Genomic DNA, 17777 nt, shown 5'->3' with positions numbered 1-17777 from the left:
ATATATATATATATATATATATGTATATATGTATATATCTCCTGCTCCTCAAGAGAGCCTTGCCTAATATACCCATTTATGACTAAAAACTCAGTGTCAGTGAGGCCCATGGAACAGGGATTTTTATCAGATGATCCAAGACTTCATCTATATGAGGCCACAAGAACAGTTCCAGGCAGAGAACACTAGGCAGAAGTGGTGGGGGACACTGTTTAACTTAATAGGAAAGGTGCATTATGTCCTCTGTCCCATTGCTCCCTGACTACAGTGACTTTTTGATGCCACTTTCCCAAATCACATAGCCACAAACAGAATAGTCCATAAAACAAGACAGTCTGTTCTGCAATGCCAACACCACTGTGAGCTGCTGGCTCTTGTGTCTCTTTATTACTCTGAAGAGTGAAACCATGGCTGGCAGAACCTAGAACTCACCAATTCAACTAGCCTTGTCCACACTGTTCTACGGATCTCCTGTCTCTGCCTTCCCAGGGCAGCGATTTCAGGTGGCTGCCATGCTTGCCTGGTTTTCAGATGGGTTCTGGTGATCTGAGCTTTGGTCCTTATGTTTGTTTTCCCAGCAAATGCTCTTGGTCATTTGTTAAAAGAGAGGATGGGAAGGATGAAAAAAGGGTAGGAGGGATGAGAAGGAGACTGCAAACATGGCAGAAAGGAAGAAGGAAGACAGAAAGAAAGGTAAGAAGGCAGAGTGAGAGGAGACAGGAAGAGGGATGTAAAGGAGAGAATTTACCACCAAGTAAATCTGATGTTCAAGCAGATATGTTTCCCAGAGGCTGCTTGGTCCCCTTGTGTACTGTGGTGCACCCAGAGTCCTCCATCACTTTCTGGGCAAGAGATCTTGGAAAAGCCACAGGCTTCTCCAGTTGCTCAGTCTGTAGAACAGGGACAATAGCATTTGTCTTTTCTACTTTGTAAAGTTTCAGAAACTGTAAATGTGCAATACTTCCTCCCAAATACTTTACAAACTTTCAATTTATATACAAATAGGAGACCTCATTGCTGTTTGTTTTCCTTTGGCTTTGCTCGGAACCGAATTCATAAAACAAGACTATGATAAAACTACTGTGTAGCAAAATAAAGAAATGGGAAGAAAGTTTCCACCAACAATGAGTCCCAGCAGGGGTCTTTCTATATATTTGGTCTAATCACAACTAAATCAACACCATGTTTTACGTGTCCATTACAAATAAAATGATAAATTTTTATTACCTCAAAACTGGCCATAATGTAGAAGAAAGAATATTCTATTACTCAGAAGCTTATATAATATTTCTCCACATCACAACATGTGTAATAGAGACTTAAGCAATGAGGTGTAAGGACACCCGTTAGTAGTAAGTCAGTGTAGAACACGGATGGAAGCTGAGATAGCTGGCCCAGTGATAGTCACAGCATCTCACAAGTCCCCAAAGTATTAGAGGAATTAGAAGCTTCAGAAACCAAGAGACAGGCTGGGATGTGTCTCAGCACATAATGTACTTGCTGTACAAGTGTGAGGTTCATCAGGAGACCCTGGCTCAATAACTAAAATGGAGAGCCATTCAGAGAAGCATCCACCTCCAAATGCATGTACAGACATACATATTTGCACACATACACACCACAGATGTGAGTGCAAATTTATATACACTCTTGCATACTCCACACATCACACACACACACCCCAAAGGAACAAGAGACACATGCTGACTTTATCAAACAGCATTTGTCTAGTTTAAACAATGATACAGCAAGAACAAGAATGGTGCCAGCAAGTGCATGGGAGATACAGATCAGGCTGCTTAGGAAGTGGTGTTTGGTTTTCAGGGGAAGGTAGTTGTTTTGTGAAACAGAGTTTCACTACACACCCTAGGATGTCTTGGAACTCATATGTGACCCGGATTGGCCTCAGATCTGTAGCGAGTCTTTTGCTTTAGTGCTTATCTCTTAAGTGTAAGCCACACTCCTGTAATTAGTCAATGAATTCACAAACATACCTATTCTCCGTCCAGCCTTCATAGTATAATAGTAGACGGGCTGAAACACCGCTGTTCCAAATGACGCGTCCTAAGTTGTAAGGTTACGGGTGTTAAGATGAGTAACCCAAACTCCTTTAGTTTATTATGCCTACATATTTAAAAACTTGTTTCCTATGTATTTATTCAGAGTGCTCACTGACGAATACATTAGCCACAAATCACATAAATCAACAGAAATCATGAGTTTACATACACTGTAAACCTCATTGTTCATGCAGTGGGATGACTAACATGCTTGGTTCCTTTCAGCCATAAGGTACAAACAGAAGGCCAGCGGGGGTCTTTTCACAGTGCTGTCATGCACAAACATGCTTTGCATTTTCCTGTCACTTGGCCCTCTGCTCTGCATTCTAGAGCTATCTCTTCAGTTCTCAACTAAGCACGCAAGTACTGAATATTTAACAAAATACCCTCTTTTATTTTACAAGACTCTATGATAGCCTGGGATGTGGAATGGCTCCTAAAGGCCCATGTACAGAGACACAGTCTACCACTTGGAATTATGGATAATAAGGACGACTGCTTAAAAGACACGGAGTCCAGATCTGTGGCCATAGTAGGTAAAAAATGCTCTTGAAAAGATCCCAACAATTCTTCCTTTTTCCTTCTTTCCCTAGTCTTGGGTCAAGCAGCTTTATCCACCACTCTGATGGGCCACACCACTCCAGTCCCCAAACCAATGAATAGAAACATGGATTGGATCCTCCAAGACAATGAACTGAGATGAAACTTTTTCTCTTTATAGGTTGATTATCTGAAGTGTTATAGTGAGCACACCTTATTATTAAAGTAAGTATGTGCGTACATGTGCACACGTGTGTTCCATAATTCAGTTTTGGGGATCTGAATTTTTCAATTGCTCTGGCTCAGTCACCAAGAACAACAGGATTGATAGTTTTGACATTTTGATGCAAATAACCAGCGTTTACAGTTTCTGGATTAAAGCAATAAGAGCAATCAACTTAAAAAGGAATAAATGAAATCTCTGATCGCTAGATTTAATATGCTGCTCATAAAGTGGAGTTTAAATTTATTTACAAACTTAACTCCAGAATGGAGTTGCGTAAGGAGCCAGAGCACTGTGTTACTTATTAGTGTAAGATACTACCTAGCCCTCTTTTCCAAGATACCCAGATACCCCTCTGTTCATGGCTGATGCTTCCAAGGCTGATGTTTCTGCATCACAGTATCTGCACCTCCAGTATCTAGGACTCCTCTTTGTCTTGTGTGAATCAGAGGTCACATGCTCTTTACTGAATGCCCACTGAAGCCCAGAACTTTTAACCTGTGTAAGAACTCCAGCTCTGAACCTATTTGCATACATCAGATAGGTGAACAGTCAGAGATATACTGTAAAAGACACTGCAAATTCAGATGCAACCCCTCTCATGCTCTGGGACTCTGGGTCAATTCAACTCTAAGAGGCCTCATAGTGAAGGAGCCTGCCCAAATCCTCTTTATGTCTTGTTCACATCAAAAAGTTTTTATATGCAAGTTCAGGTTCTATCCGAAGAGAATAAGCCATTGAGTTACTTGAAATTTTATTGAGTACCAAATTATTATAGCAATAATTTTCAGACACAATAGCTGTTAGCAACATTGTTCTCATATTTACAGAGCTATCTTAGCAGTCATAAAAAACATATTGTAAAATGTAGTGTTTAATAAGTGAGCTCACTTGTTGACTGGAGATTGTATCCAACCAAGTAGGTGTTCCCCCATTCCCTGGAACTTGTCTCTCATGCTGCAAGGTTAGAGCCTGCTTGGGGGCAGGGCAGATATTATACTGTGCCTACTTCAGTGATAGGAAATGCTGCAGTGAAGTACGTGCCATGAAAAATAATCAGTAAGCCCTTCCATTCTCCAACATCCTCAGGAGTGTCTTCCAGTTTTGAGCTGGCAAGGACTTATATCAATTTCTGTTATTAAAAAAGTGGGATTTTCCAGAATAGCAACCCCAAATCTGTAGAGATAACTCTGCAGTACGATGAACCCCTTCAATAATTAATTGGACAATTAGGGCAGATAAACAAGCGAATCATCAAGGCTTCCAGTGGAATGGGCTCTGGCTGTTTCTATATCATCTATTTAGTGGCATTGGTGCCAGGACTTGAGCCCAGCCCTCCTACACACCAGGGGGACATTCCACCGGGGTGCTACACACACTCTCTGTATGCTTTCAAAATCCATTTATAGGCTTGTTCAACCAATGTTGCCAAATCATAAAAAGCTGGACATAGTGGCTCATGCCTGTAATCTCAACACCTGAGAAGACAAAGGAGGAGGATTGATGCACGTTTGGGATCAGCACAGACTACATAGTAAGTTACAGGGCAACCTGGACTACTGAGTTAGACCCAGTAAAAACTAACAAATAAACAAACAATACAGTAGAAAGCACTCTAACTACAGAGGACAGTTTGGCAATGTGATTAATTTTTAACATCTCTGGTCTTAATTTATGTCATCTTAAAATGTAGATGAATGCCTGTCTTGTTGAGGGAAGAATATCTTCTCTTTCTGGCTCACAATAGGCACTCAGTGACTATCCACTGAGCAGCTGAACTCTCACTGAGAACTCACTTCATTTCGACAGCCTTGGAAATCTAAGTTAACGGGCTCCAGGAGGCCTTTGACACATCTAATTCATTCAAGTTAGGTAACCCATTAAGTAGGCTAGGCATGGTCTGATAACACAGCCTGGTTCCTACTAAAGGAAATTTCCCATAAGAACCTTTTGACTAGGTAGACAAGGGGCTGTAAACTGAAGGTGATCAAGACCACATGACCTCTCAATGAATTGGAAGACAGGCTTGATCCACATCATAAAACGCTGGTGACAGACATACATGGTTCTCAGATCAAAGCAAAGAGCAGATCCTGGGAGCCTTCAGCTTTGACAGAAGAACACTGCTACACACTACATCTTGATTCATGGAGTTAACACCCCAGTACCCAGGCTGCCCTTTTCACATGCTATTAAAAAAATTATCCTACCAAGAAGGTGACTTAGAGGGTGAAGTCCTTGCGGAAAAAACATAAGAACCTGAGTTAGGATCTCCAACACCTGTGTAAAACAAAACGAAACAACAAATCATGTGTGGGTGCATGGGTATGCAGTTCCAGAGCTGAGGGACAGAGATAAGAGAGTTTCAATGAATCAGTAAGTCATGGGCTTAGTGAGAAACCTTATCATAGAAGTAAAGTAGGAAAGAACAGAAGAAGACATAGGACACTGAAACATAGCCTCCACATGCACACACAGGCAAGACCAGCCCACCACACACAACCCCCATATATACACCAGATAGATAGATAGATAGATAGATAGATAGATAGATAGATAGACAGACAGACAGTGTGTGCACATGTGTGTATTATATGTGTATATATAAATACAGTGTATGTGTATATATAATATAAATATATTTATATATTTTAAAGATTCAATTATTTGTTTTATGTATATGAGTACACTGTGGCTCTCTTCAGACTCACCAGAAGAGGGCATCGGATCCCATTACAGATGGTCGTGAGCCACCAAGTAGTTGTTGGGAATTGAACTCAGAACCTCTGGAAGAACATGCACTGCTCTTAACCGATGAGCCTTTTCTCCAGCCCCCATATTTATATATTTATTTATATTTATTATATGTTTAAATATTATATACATTTAAATTATATATTTACATAATGATATATTACATAAATATGTAAATATATAATAAAGATAAATATATAATATATATAGTATGTGTGTGTGCTATTTTATTGCCATGTACTCTAAAATTTTCCCCATTTTAAAATGCTAACTTTAGTACTCACTCCTGAGAACCAAGTTTATATTTCAGGCAGGGCATAGTAGCACAGGCCTGTAATCCTAGCACTTGGGAAGCATAAATAAGCACAGCCCTGTGGGTTCCAGGCTAGTTTTGTCTGCACAGTGAGTCCCTGTCCTCTCCCCACACCCACAGTTTATGTTTAAGACCTATTTGCTTTCTCCCTGGATTAACAAGAAGAGGATGCCTAAACAAGTAGTCAGTCTTTTTCAGTTATTTACTTGGAAGTTCCTGCATCGCATATCAGCTAAAAGTTTATGCTGTCCACAGAAATCCCTGTAACATGTTGTGTCATGTATCACCAAATGCCAGACCAGCTATTTTGCTGGTTGCTCATGTTCTATATTGCTTCAGTAGTTTGGGGTGTAATGGGCATCTTTTTATAACTCAGGTTAGAACTGGTCAGGTAACTAAGTGAACCATTAGCAATGCTGCTACATCTCAGCTATGGAGATAGAATCCGACAGAGGAGAGTCACACCATGGCCTTCCACATTCACACCATCTAAAGGAACTTTTGTCACAGGCTGTCCTTATTCCATTTGTTCTGTGCATAAGGGAGAACCCTTAGTAACCTAGGTGACCTCAGACTCCAAATGCCCACTTGAACACTAATCACTGTGTAGAGTATTGGGGTGGAGAGAGCATGAAAAAAGCAACACAGGATAGCCATGCCCTCCCAAGCCTTTGGCTTACTCAGCACCTGGAGACAAGAGTCCACAGGGAATGCCAGTGCCCATGTCAACAGCAATAAAAGGAGATAAAAACCTCACCCTCCTGGCGGTGTGGTCTGAACACAAAGGGGCTATATTTCATTCTCTAGAATTCAAAGTTTTGTTTTAAATTCTGCACATCGCAGCCATACTAAATATCCCCTTAGACAAGACTCAGAGCTGCTGAGTAAGAGCATTGCAGATGAGCCGTGCCTTTTCATAAGACCAACATCCATAATTTATATCTGCATACAATTAGCCTGTTTACATTTATACACTTTCTGCTTCCTTTTATGAGAAATCTTCCACAGGAAGCTTGGAAACGCATTCAGGATAACCTATTTTTAAAATAAAGACTCCAAGACCAAGCTGTTTATAAAATCCAATACCTGATAAATACTTTATATGAGTATTTTTAAAAAAACAGAAATTTCTTCATCAGAATCATTGTGTTTGAGTTTGAGCTAGCTTCTCTTGCCTCCCGGGCCAATAGCCTGGCATTAGATGGTGCCTTATTCCTTTAATGTATTTTAGGGGAAAGAACCATGGTTCCATGTCCCCCCGTCTGTTATTTTCCTTTGCCCATCCTTAGAACACTGTAAGGAGAATATTTAGGATCATGCTGGCTGGCCTTCATTAAGTCAACTCCTTGCATTAACACAATGAAGAAAGAAAAAAGTTCTATTCAGTCCCTCAAACACTGATCATAATAACAAGATTCTTGATTTTCTCAGTGTGCTTAGCTGCAGGTAGATTTCACCACTGCACACTGAATGTGTGCAGCAGCAAGAACCTTAAGAAGTTATCCAAATAATGCAGTTTCCATGCAGTGCTGTGCTCAGAAGGGAGCGATTCTACCAGTCAGGGCAGAGGAGATGGGACACACGGAAGCCCTCTGGCCATCAGGACATGATCTCAAGATCCTTTCCTTCCCATTATCACTTCCTGAAATGTAAGTAGCCATTAGAGCAGGAGCTGGAACTTGTTGTAGCTCCTACACCTGTGTGGGATGGAGCAAGATGCAAGTGGATAAGAACCTAGTGCAACTCTGAGCTTATCGGTATTGTATCTCATCTGAGCACTGAGACCCCACAAAGACAAGGGCAGTTCAAAGAATCACGAACTCCAGTGACCCAGAAGTGCTTACTGCAGAGAGCCATCTTTCAGGACAGTGACATAGGACTGATAGTAGGACTGACATAAATGACTGATACTTGGCTGTCCCTTTCCTTCATAGAACAAGGCCAAGGCCACAGACTCCACATATTCATTTTTAAATCCATTGCCAAATAGCAGATGAGTGAAGAAGCAGGAGAATCACGATTTTAAGGCTTCCCTTGCCTACAGAGTAAGCTCAAGGCCATCCTGGGAAAATTAGCAAGCCCCCGCCTCACAATCCAAAGTAGCCAGCAGTTCTGGGGGTTGCTTCTGAAGGACAGCGCTTGCCTAATATGTAGATTCAACCCTTATTACTACCCAAATAAAATAAAGTAAAGCTGTAACTAATCCACCTTTGCACATTGACCAACCAGAACAGACCAACTTCCTCTCTTCCCCAGGGTCCTGAGCCCTCCAGCTGAGCTAGTACACAACTCCACCTGAGAATGGACTTGGGTAAGCTCAAGCATCCTTGCACCCAGTCACTGAGCAGGGGACCACTGATCTTCACTGCCCTCTGCCCTCTAACTTTCTATTCCTCTCTATATGTCACTCTCTCCTAACTCTTGAGACTCGCAGAGCTGTGGCCATGGCTCTCACCCTATTTCAGTATCCCCCTTTCTCCCTAATCTTAGTGACTTCGATGCCCCCTACTGGCACATATATTTTAACCTTTGGTCCCCAGGTGGCTATATTGGTAGACTGGGAAACCTTTAGAAGGTAGAGTCTCACCAGGGGACATGGTCTATCGTGTTGGGGAGCCTGGGCGTTCCAGCTATGATCCACGTCCTCATTACTTTCTGCTTCCAAATTATTGACACAGTGTGAGCTGCTGGCCCACGGCTCTTGTGGCTAGGCCTTCCCTATTATAATGGACTGTACATGCTCATACTGTAAGCCACAATAGACCCTTTCTTCAGTCACTTATGGTCAGATTTTAGGCCACATCAACTAGTAAACAGCACTGGAATGTGTCCTTAACGTTCAGAGTTGGTCTTCCATTGACAAGAACCTGCCAGAACACTAAACAGGGGTACCCTGAAAAAATAGACAGTTTTCATAAGAGAAATAGCACTGAGCTGCAAATAGAGAAGTCTGCTTACCCAAGACTGTTAGCAGGGGCACCTGGAACTTCTTTACAGACAAATGTGAATTCTTGGAACTAAGACTTGGTCTGAGCTTCTGAATGGAGTAGCCTAAACCCTCAGCTCTAATGACCAGGGCTCTCTCCTTAGGGATAAGCTCCTCTTGGTTCCCAGGCCATTCTCAAGTGGGGCAGAAGACAGAGTTCCGGTGTGGAGCATGAACTCGACCTTGCCATCTGAAAGGATGGGCTCAGCATCACAGAACAGGAGGAAGCTGGAATTTCCTCTGGGTACCTCTGTTCCTCCTCCTCTTCCTAATGATAGTCTGCCACTCAACAGTACCATGGTAATGTGGGTTGAGATAGAGATTCTACGGCTGATGTCTTGTCAAATGGTCAACTTCATTTATAGCAACATCCATGATACTAAGCCTATATCATCATCATCATCATCATCAGCAGCAGCAGCAGCAGCAGCAGCATGAATCACCATCACCATCACCTACTTGATTGTGAGCATAATAGCCAGACCAGACTCATGCCTGCTGCAGTAACAAGTTCACAGCACAGGTATCTCAAACCATACCTGAGATCCCCAAGAGCCTTGGGGCAAATCCACTGTAACTGATAACTTGCTCTAGAACCAGAAAGTTTCTCCAAACTATTACCCTGGTCTCAACATAGTTTAAGAACTACATACTGCTTAACCAAATTGTCCTGTGTCCTGCCAGTTTAGCTGCTAAAAGTTGGTTATAATTCTAGACGTTGCACATCTAAACAAAATCTAAAATCTCTTAAAGAGGAGACCAGTATACAACACCTTAGTTTATATCAAACACTGAAAAACCCAAGAAGAGAAAAAAATTCAATAAAAAAATCAAGTACTTGAGTAGCTTATTCAAGGTCTTGGGTTTGAACCTAACCCCACAGACCAATAACAAACAAATAAAAACAAACAAACAAACAAACAAAAACCAAAATCTAAACCAGAGTTACTGGAAATCTCAACTGTCTAGATATCAGCATTAATTAACTCTGTTACTCAGCCATTGTTTAGTTATCCATCCAGATAATTACAATTAAGGTCTCTAAAGCTGGAAGGAGCTGTGCTGGTATGCAGAACAGTAAGCAGGCTGGACCAAATACCCTGCTGTCATCGAGTCCGGAGAGTGAGCCTTCAGATGGGTATTAAATATCAATCACCAAGTCGATACGCGCATAGCTTATAGGGTGACTTTTATGTTACCATGCAAGGACCTATAGTCATTAACATAATGGGCCAGAAAAAAACAGTCAGCAGGCTTCCAACTTGAGCTCCTGACATTCTTCCTCACTACTGTGAGCTCTCTTTCTTAAACTGAAATCCAGAGCTCTCCTTGTCTTTAATTTTTGGATGAGGAAATCTATCTCAGTGCTCAATCGTAGAGAGGCAAGTGGACAAGCATGAATGAACACTCTGAAAAAAATACAAGCACTCACCCTGCGCGTGGTCAAAGCCAGTGAGCCATGCGTGTCAGCAAGGGGAGACCCGATTTCTTGACATGCATTAGAGAGACTTCCTGCCGGATGTTGGAAAACTCATTTTGAGGATGTCAATGAGGGATGTAATTTTGCATAAATAAATGCATTTACCATTGATCACATTTCCCATTGGGAAGAGCGGATTAAAAGGAGATGAAATCACGTACCTTTCAGAATGAACAAGGTGTGCATACAGGGACCAGAAAGTCTTCATTATACCACCCCCAAAACAGGGCTATATTTCATCATCAATGTCTTCTTTTTCATTGTTGATGTGTACCTACGCTGCTTTTCCTGTCAGATGTGAGGAAGCTGCCTCTCAGTTTCACAGCTTACAATACACACAGAGTTTATTTGTTGTGTGATCAGTAATTAAAATGATCACTTCCAGACCACAGGGGATGATGCTGGGATGATGCTGGATTCAATTTAGTCATGCTACTTTTAGTTCATGAGGAATAAGGAGTGTGTGTGTGTGTGTGTGTGTGTGTGTGTGTGTGTGTGTGTACAGAATGATAGTGATGAATATGTAGACAATAGACAGGTAGGTAGATGACAGATAAATTGATAATATAATTGGATGATAGAGATAGATGATGATAGATGATAGATAGATAGATGATAGATAGATGATAGATAGATAGATGATAGATGATAGATAGATAGATAGATGATAGATAGATAGATAGATGATAGATAGATGATAGATGATAGATAGATAGATGATAGATAGATGATAGATAGATAGATGATAGATAGATAGATGATAGATAGATAGATGATAGATGATAGATAGATAGATGATAGATAGATAGATAGATAGATGATAGATAGATAGATAGATAGATGATAGATAGATAGATGATAGATAGATAGATAGATAGATAGATAGATAGATAGATGATAGATAGATAGATGATAGATAGATAGATAGATGATAGATAGATAGATAGATGATAGATAGATAGATGATAGATAGATAGATAGATAGATAGATAGATAGATATGATTGATAAATACTATAATTGGATGATAGAGATAGATGTAAGGTAGACAGATAATAGATCTGTCTTCCCTCTTTTATAATGGCTGCCTTACTCCTTCCTCTGCTCATTTCATCCTATGGATTTATTCCTAACATGTTATGTCTTTGTTCACATTTTATTTGCTCTCTACAGTCTTTTTGGCTCCATCAGAACACACACTCCTGGTGGGAAGGGAATGTTTCTCTTACTGTCACGTTGAGAAGAGAGCCTGGGATAAACTACATGTTTTAATAAACACAGACTTAATTAGCGAGTCTATTGAGACATCAACAAGCACAGCATAGATGGGCAGTAAATGCTATCTTGTTTGGCGCTTATTGCATTCCTGTTTGAATAGAAAAATGCTTCTTTGTGATTACTTATAATTTTTGATTTTCAGCAATGCATTTTTTTCTTAGACTAAGAACAAGCAAGGATTTTAAATAATCAACTCGGGTCACTTAGAATTGGTGAAACCATTCAGGCTTAATTTTATATTCTTGTCACACTTAAAAGGATGGTCAACTAACAAAACCTCTACTAACAACATCCCAACTAACAACTCCCCCTGCAGAGCACAAACAAACTAACAAAAATAAAAATTCCAAAAACCTAAGAAACAAAGAAAGACACCAAGCCTACCGCATTGACTGTCAGAGTCATTTTCCCCTTTGCCTTATACTAGTCTGTTCAGGAAGCATGTAGGAAATACAAACAATGGTGTTAATCCCAGAGCTGTAGGACAAGGTGTAGGAGATGCAGATCTGACCTCCTGGCCCTACTCTCATAGTATGGCACTTTCAGAGTATGTTTCAGTAGGCTTAGATGTCACTGTTGACTAAATTCCTAAGAAAACCAACTTGAAAGAGGATTGAAAGGTTTGTCTCTGCCCACAGTTTCAAAGGCAGAACACCACAGAGAGTTAGGTCAGGTTGCTCACCTCTTGACAGCAGGAACTAGTGGGGCAGATGGAGAAGGGAGCTGAAGACAACGCATAGCCCCAAGAGCACAACCTCTGTGCTTTAATTCTCCAGCTGGACCCCACCTCTGTAAGCTCCTACTATTCACTGACAGGACCTGAAGATTCTGAATACATCACGGCAGTGATCCATCAGGTCAATAATCTCACAATTCAGTTACCTGTTCAACCATCAGATCCATCAGCTGAGGATCAAGTGGGACACTCCATATCCAAATTGCTGTTCTAAAAAATGTTTTAGATAGTGCAAGTTAAGGGAATAAATTTACAAAATCGTAAACAAAAATCTTCAGAGTTAAGAATACAGATAATTTTTTTCCTCCCCCTAGCAAAGATTTTCCAGTATTTACTTGAATTTTCTACAATTTAAAATACTAAATTTTCATGGGGACAAAAAAATCTTAAGTTAATTTGAAAATCAAGTGTTACGGTCACGAAAATGATATTATTTCACCATTCTAGAAAGATACTTTAAAGCACAAAAAGAAATATCAAAAACAAATGCCCTAATTCAAATTATAGCAGATGCAGACAGAATATGTTTTAATTGCCAAGAGCAGTTGCTACTCTTCTTGGAGACGTGTGATCATTGTTCTTGGTTGTCAGTTTGACTACATCTGGAATTAACTAATCACCCCGTGAAAATGGCTGGGCACACCTCTGATAGATTTTTTAAATTTTGAGTGAGGAGACACACTTTTGATCTAAATCTTTGAGATGGGAAGATACACCTTACACTCAAATCAAATATTTTGAGGTGGATTTGATTTGAGCCACACCTTCTGCTGGCAGCCCATATAAAGAAAGGAAGAAGGAAGTGTGTGCTTTCTTTGCCTGCTTGTTCTTGCTCTTGATAGAAAGTCCATTCCTTCAGTGTTATTAGAGCTTTCTACTTCAGGATTCCAGCACGTGCTGAAGACCAGCTGAGGAGATTCGTGGAGAATTGGTAGATAGCCATTGTTGCACTAGCTGGTCCAAGCTCTTCTAATAAGTCCCCTTGATAGACAGACAAACTCAGTCTGTAGGTTTTGTTTCTCTAGAGAACACTGACTAATACAAGACCCAAGTTTGGTTCCCAGTTCCAAGACTGGGCAGCTCACAACCAACTGTAACTCCAGTTCCAAGGGTCAGACACTCTATTCAGACATCTGTGAAAACTCTCTCTGTCTCTCTGTCTCTCTGTCTCTCTGTCTCTCTGTCTCTCTCTCTCTCTCTCACACACATACACACACACACACACACACACACAAAATCTATCTATCTATCTATCTATCCATCCATCCATCCATTCATCCATCCATTTGTGTTTATTGTCTTGCTTGTTCCTTGACTATTTGCATCCATTGTTTGCTAGTCTCTCAACCTAGAACTGACCTTAATACCTGCATGTAATTAAAATGGTATAAAAGCAGGAAAAAAAAAGTAAACCAGAGAGTTCTCCCCAACACTAGTGGGTTGAACCTTGAGCCAGTGTAACACTGCTTTTAGTCAGGATTTAAAGTCATCTTAATATCTGTCTTTTAAACATCCTCTTGCCTTTACTTCCTTTACACACTCATAGCCACATGTGGCCTACCCGTTCTCATTACGTCAGTCTGCTACCACATAAACAGCTTGTATTGGAGAGCCTCTCTATTCCAGTTTTATTTCTGTTGCAGTGTTAAAAGACTTTTACAAAAATCAACACAGGAAAGGAAATGACTCGTGTAGCTAACAGTTCTAGGCTATGATCCATGATAGTAGATAAGTCAAAGTAGAAACCTGAAATATGTTACATCCACAGTCAAAAGTAACTAGACATGATCACACCCAGGAGTTTATGCTCAGCTAGCTCTCTTCACGCTCACACAGTTCAGAACCTAGCTCATGAGTCCATATGCAGGGTGGGTCTTCCCATCTCAATTAACAAATAGATAATATGCCATAGACGTGTCCAAATTCAGCCTTACAGAGATAATTCTTGATTAAGACTCTTTTCTCTTGTGGATCTAGGCTATATCATGTTGACAGCTAATACTAATCACCCCAGACATTGTCTGTTTCTTATGACTATTTATGTTAGCATTAATCGGAATCTCAATCCTAACAGCATCCAAAGTGAACACTTATTTATCATTAAAGAGTTGAATAAATAAGAAGAAAATGTAATCATTAACAACAAGAATTTACTATTTTCTCCATGTACTCAAGTTTGATCTTACCATCTGAACTACTCAGTTGCTTATTTTTAAAAGGATCATACTATATTTACTTTTAATTAAAACATTTGAGATTTTAAAAATCAATCAAATTATAGCAGAATTACAAGGGGAAAGATCAACTGGTTTAAAGTGGGAATTTCTTGTTTCATTGGATACTCAGTTGTGTCATGTGACATTTTCTGAAAACTGTCTGATGAGAGGATATTTTGCTGAGAACAGACATGTGGTATTTTTCTTGAAGTTGCCTGGTGAAAGAGTATGTGATATTTTGCTGGAGAGGATGCTTGAGGGGATATGTGATATTTTGAAAGAGTGTAAGTATCACTCAACAGACAACAGATGACACTCTTGCATTGGTTCACCTCGCTTCCTTTACTGATCTTTTCCTGTCATTACTCTGTATATAAAAATGTACCAAAGAACTTCTGGTAGTATTCCAGCTGCTTCATGTTGGATTCATGCTGACTTGGCAGAGCCATGTGGTTTCTTCTGGACCTAGCTTCTGCTACTGATTCATGTTTCATGTTTTGCTAGTGGACTGGACTGCTGACAAAGAAGATTGGAATCACCCCAAAGAACTATCTCTAAAAAGGTCCCCCGTTTCCTACTATCCTTTCCTTTCTCTTATCTCTGATGGGTGATGGGGTAGGGAGATTGAAGCATTAAAGAACCATAATTAAAGTAGGTTTTGAAAAAAATCTAAGCCTACACTGTTTATTAAAAAGAAAATAAAGTAGAAAGGCCCATTGAATAGTTCTAACTGAGGGCTAATTAATATATAAACACAGAGTTCTGATGACAGTCAACATCAAGACATTTCTGAACTTCTTTATGCTTCAGAATAGACTTTATTTTTATCTTTGAGACCTCTGTGTCTGCCAGGATTACTATTTGTTTCTAGATGTTGTTACAGAAGTCTGGGGTCTAGGATATGATCCTAGGCCATGAAAATCCAGGGGCAACTTCATCATAGCTTGTGTTTCAAGGGACCTATAGGATGCACATGAGGGAAACCGCACATGAATGTTGCCCATTTCTAGATCTTAAAAGTAATGTCGCAGTAAGATACTTGTGGGCCCTAAAGAAAAGAAGTCATTGATATTTACGAATCTAAGAATATGGAAATATTAGAGTTAATTATGAAATATGAGTTCTCTACTGTCTTCATCCATGCTACATTGCTGTAACACAAGGTTAATCTGTATTGGTCAGATACATATTGGCTTATGGTTCTAAAGGCTGGGATATCTAAAATCACCTGGCAAGATTATCCTTGCTGCCTCCTACTAAGAGAAAACAAAACCAAAGAAATGGTGAGAGAGATCAATATATTAAGTCCACACATCAAACCCTTTAATATCAGCCATAACCCATTTTTGACCTGAATATTTCCCACTAAGTCCCAAGTCTCAATGTTGTAGCATTAGGGATTGAGTTTTCAAGAGATGCATGGGGCAGAGGGCATTGAGACAGCAATACCTTCCTAGGATGCTGTAAGCATGATGGGACGTTGTGTGCTATTAGCTGTGAATGTTAGTTGTGAATCCACAATGATGCCTCCACTACATTCATGTTTTTACCCTTAGAAACTGAGATGGATGGTACCTAGAAGTGGGATAGGTAGTCTTCACCCAAACACTGTGCCAAAGAAAGAGGAATCGTGTGTTCCTGCATGAAATAGCATTCCTGAGAGTACACAATGGGGCTGCTGTGATGTATACCCTCTCATCCTGCCTAAGGCCAAGAGACTCATGACTGATTTTTTTTATATGTTCTTCCTTAGCAAGAAAAAAAAAAGCACTAGCTCTAACCCCCCAGAGTTCACAAATATTCCTTATCTATTCATTTTCAATTATTTGTCTCTTTATTTTATGTATGAATGTGAATATGGTATTTGTGTACGTGGGTATGCCCAGGAACATGCAACATGCAAATATATGGAAGCCAAAGAAAAGCATCCAGTGTCCTCTATTACTCAATTCCTTATTATTTCTTTTTTTGGATGCAGGATCTCACACAAAACCTGTACCATACATTTTTTTCGGACTACAATGACAACCAGAATTCCTCCTGTCTCTGCAACACAGGGCTAGTGTTACAGGTGCATGGAAGATCACCATGCCTAACTTGTTTTATGCTGGTGCTGAGATCTAAACTCAGCTCCTCATATCTGTACAATAAGAACACTTAACCACTGAGCTATCTTTCCAGCCCTAAAAATTGCATTTCACTGGCCTAATTATGAAGGTCAATAGCCTGTTTTAAGTACATACGACTCCATGAACCTTAGCATTCTATAAGTCAATGGCTCTCATACTTGAGATGTTATACCTGAATCTTCTTATCCTGAGGGTCAAGACACAAGAACTAATGAACACGCTGACAATTTGGGTCTATGAAGAGCTTATATTTTAGAATATTTAACCATGAAAAATTAGATATTTTGATATTCAATTTGTAAATATATTATATGAGCTGCTTAACATGATGGCTGTCATATTATTCATCTACAGATAAGCTTCAATAAAGCATATGGTCTGAAAATACCATATGTTTAGTAAGTGTTAATTTGTAGAAATATTAAGAAAATCTATGTGATATATTACATAAAAATGCCACTTTGACAAAGTCATATGGGGCTATTATGTAACCTAAGATTCTTCTAAGTCACATTTGCTTCCTCAACAAAAAAGGTAATATGTACTCAAGTTATAAAAGCAGAAAATCAATGCTAAAGGGTAATTTCCAAAAAGAGGTAAAATTGCGGCTCTTGCATAGATATATGGTGAGCGCTTGTCAGGTATTTTCATTAGCCTATTACTTAAATCAGAGAACCAGAGACGGTGTTAGAAGCAGGTCAAAAGAGAAGCCATAAAAGCACAAATTAAGAAAATTGAAATGGATCCACAACTGGTTTTGTCCACAGGAAGGAAGGGTGACCAGCAAAGCTCCAGCAAACTCAATTAATCTGCATGTCTTAAGAGGAAACATTCATTACAGGGCATCTATACTTCACAGTTATAAAATAACCCAAGGGTAGTGGACAGCTCACATAGGTGTAAATAATGCATGCATGCCCACTGCAGCTTTTCTTGGGTAACCTTTTGGCGTTTTACAGTTTCTCCTACAACAAAAGAGAGTAAGAAGACAGGGTACAAGAAGGAAAAGAAAGGAAGAAGGAAGGAAGGAAGGAAGGAAGGAAGGAAGGAAGGAAGGAAGGAA

General features: G+C 39.9%; 1 long non-coding RNA gene across 1 annotated transcript in view; it reads right to left on the bottom strand.

Moving 5' to 3' along the window:
- LOC114618577 overlaps nucleotides 1-17777 on the bottom strand; it is a 71743-nt gene that overhangs the window by 26043 nt on the left and 27923 nt on the right. The gene's annotated exons all lie outside the window — the stretch shown is intronic.

Source organism: Grammomys surdaster, unplaced genomic scaffold (genome assembly GCF_004785775.1).
Source record: "Grammomys surdaster isolate TR1022 unplaced genomic scaffold, NIH_TR_1.0 143, whole genome shotgun sequence".
In the NCBI taxonomy this organism is placed as follows: Eukaryota; Metazoa; Chordata; class Mammalia; order Rodentia; family Muridae; genus Grammomys; species Grammomys surdaster.
Note: the sequence above shows the minus strand (reverse complement) of the source record. Positions and strands in the feature narration are given on the sequence as shown.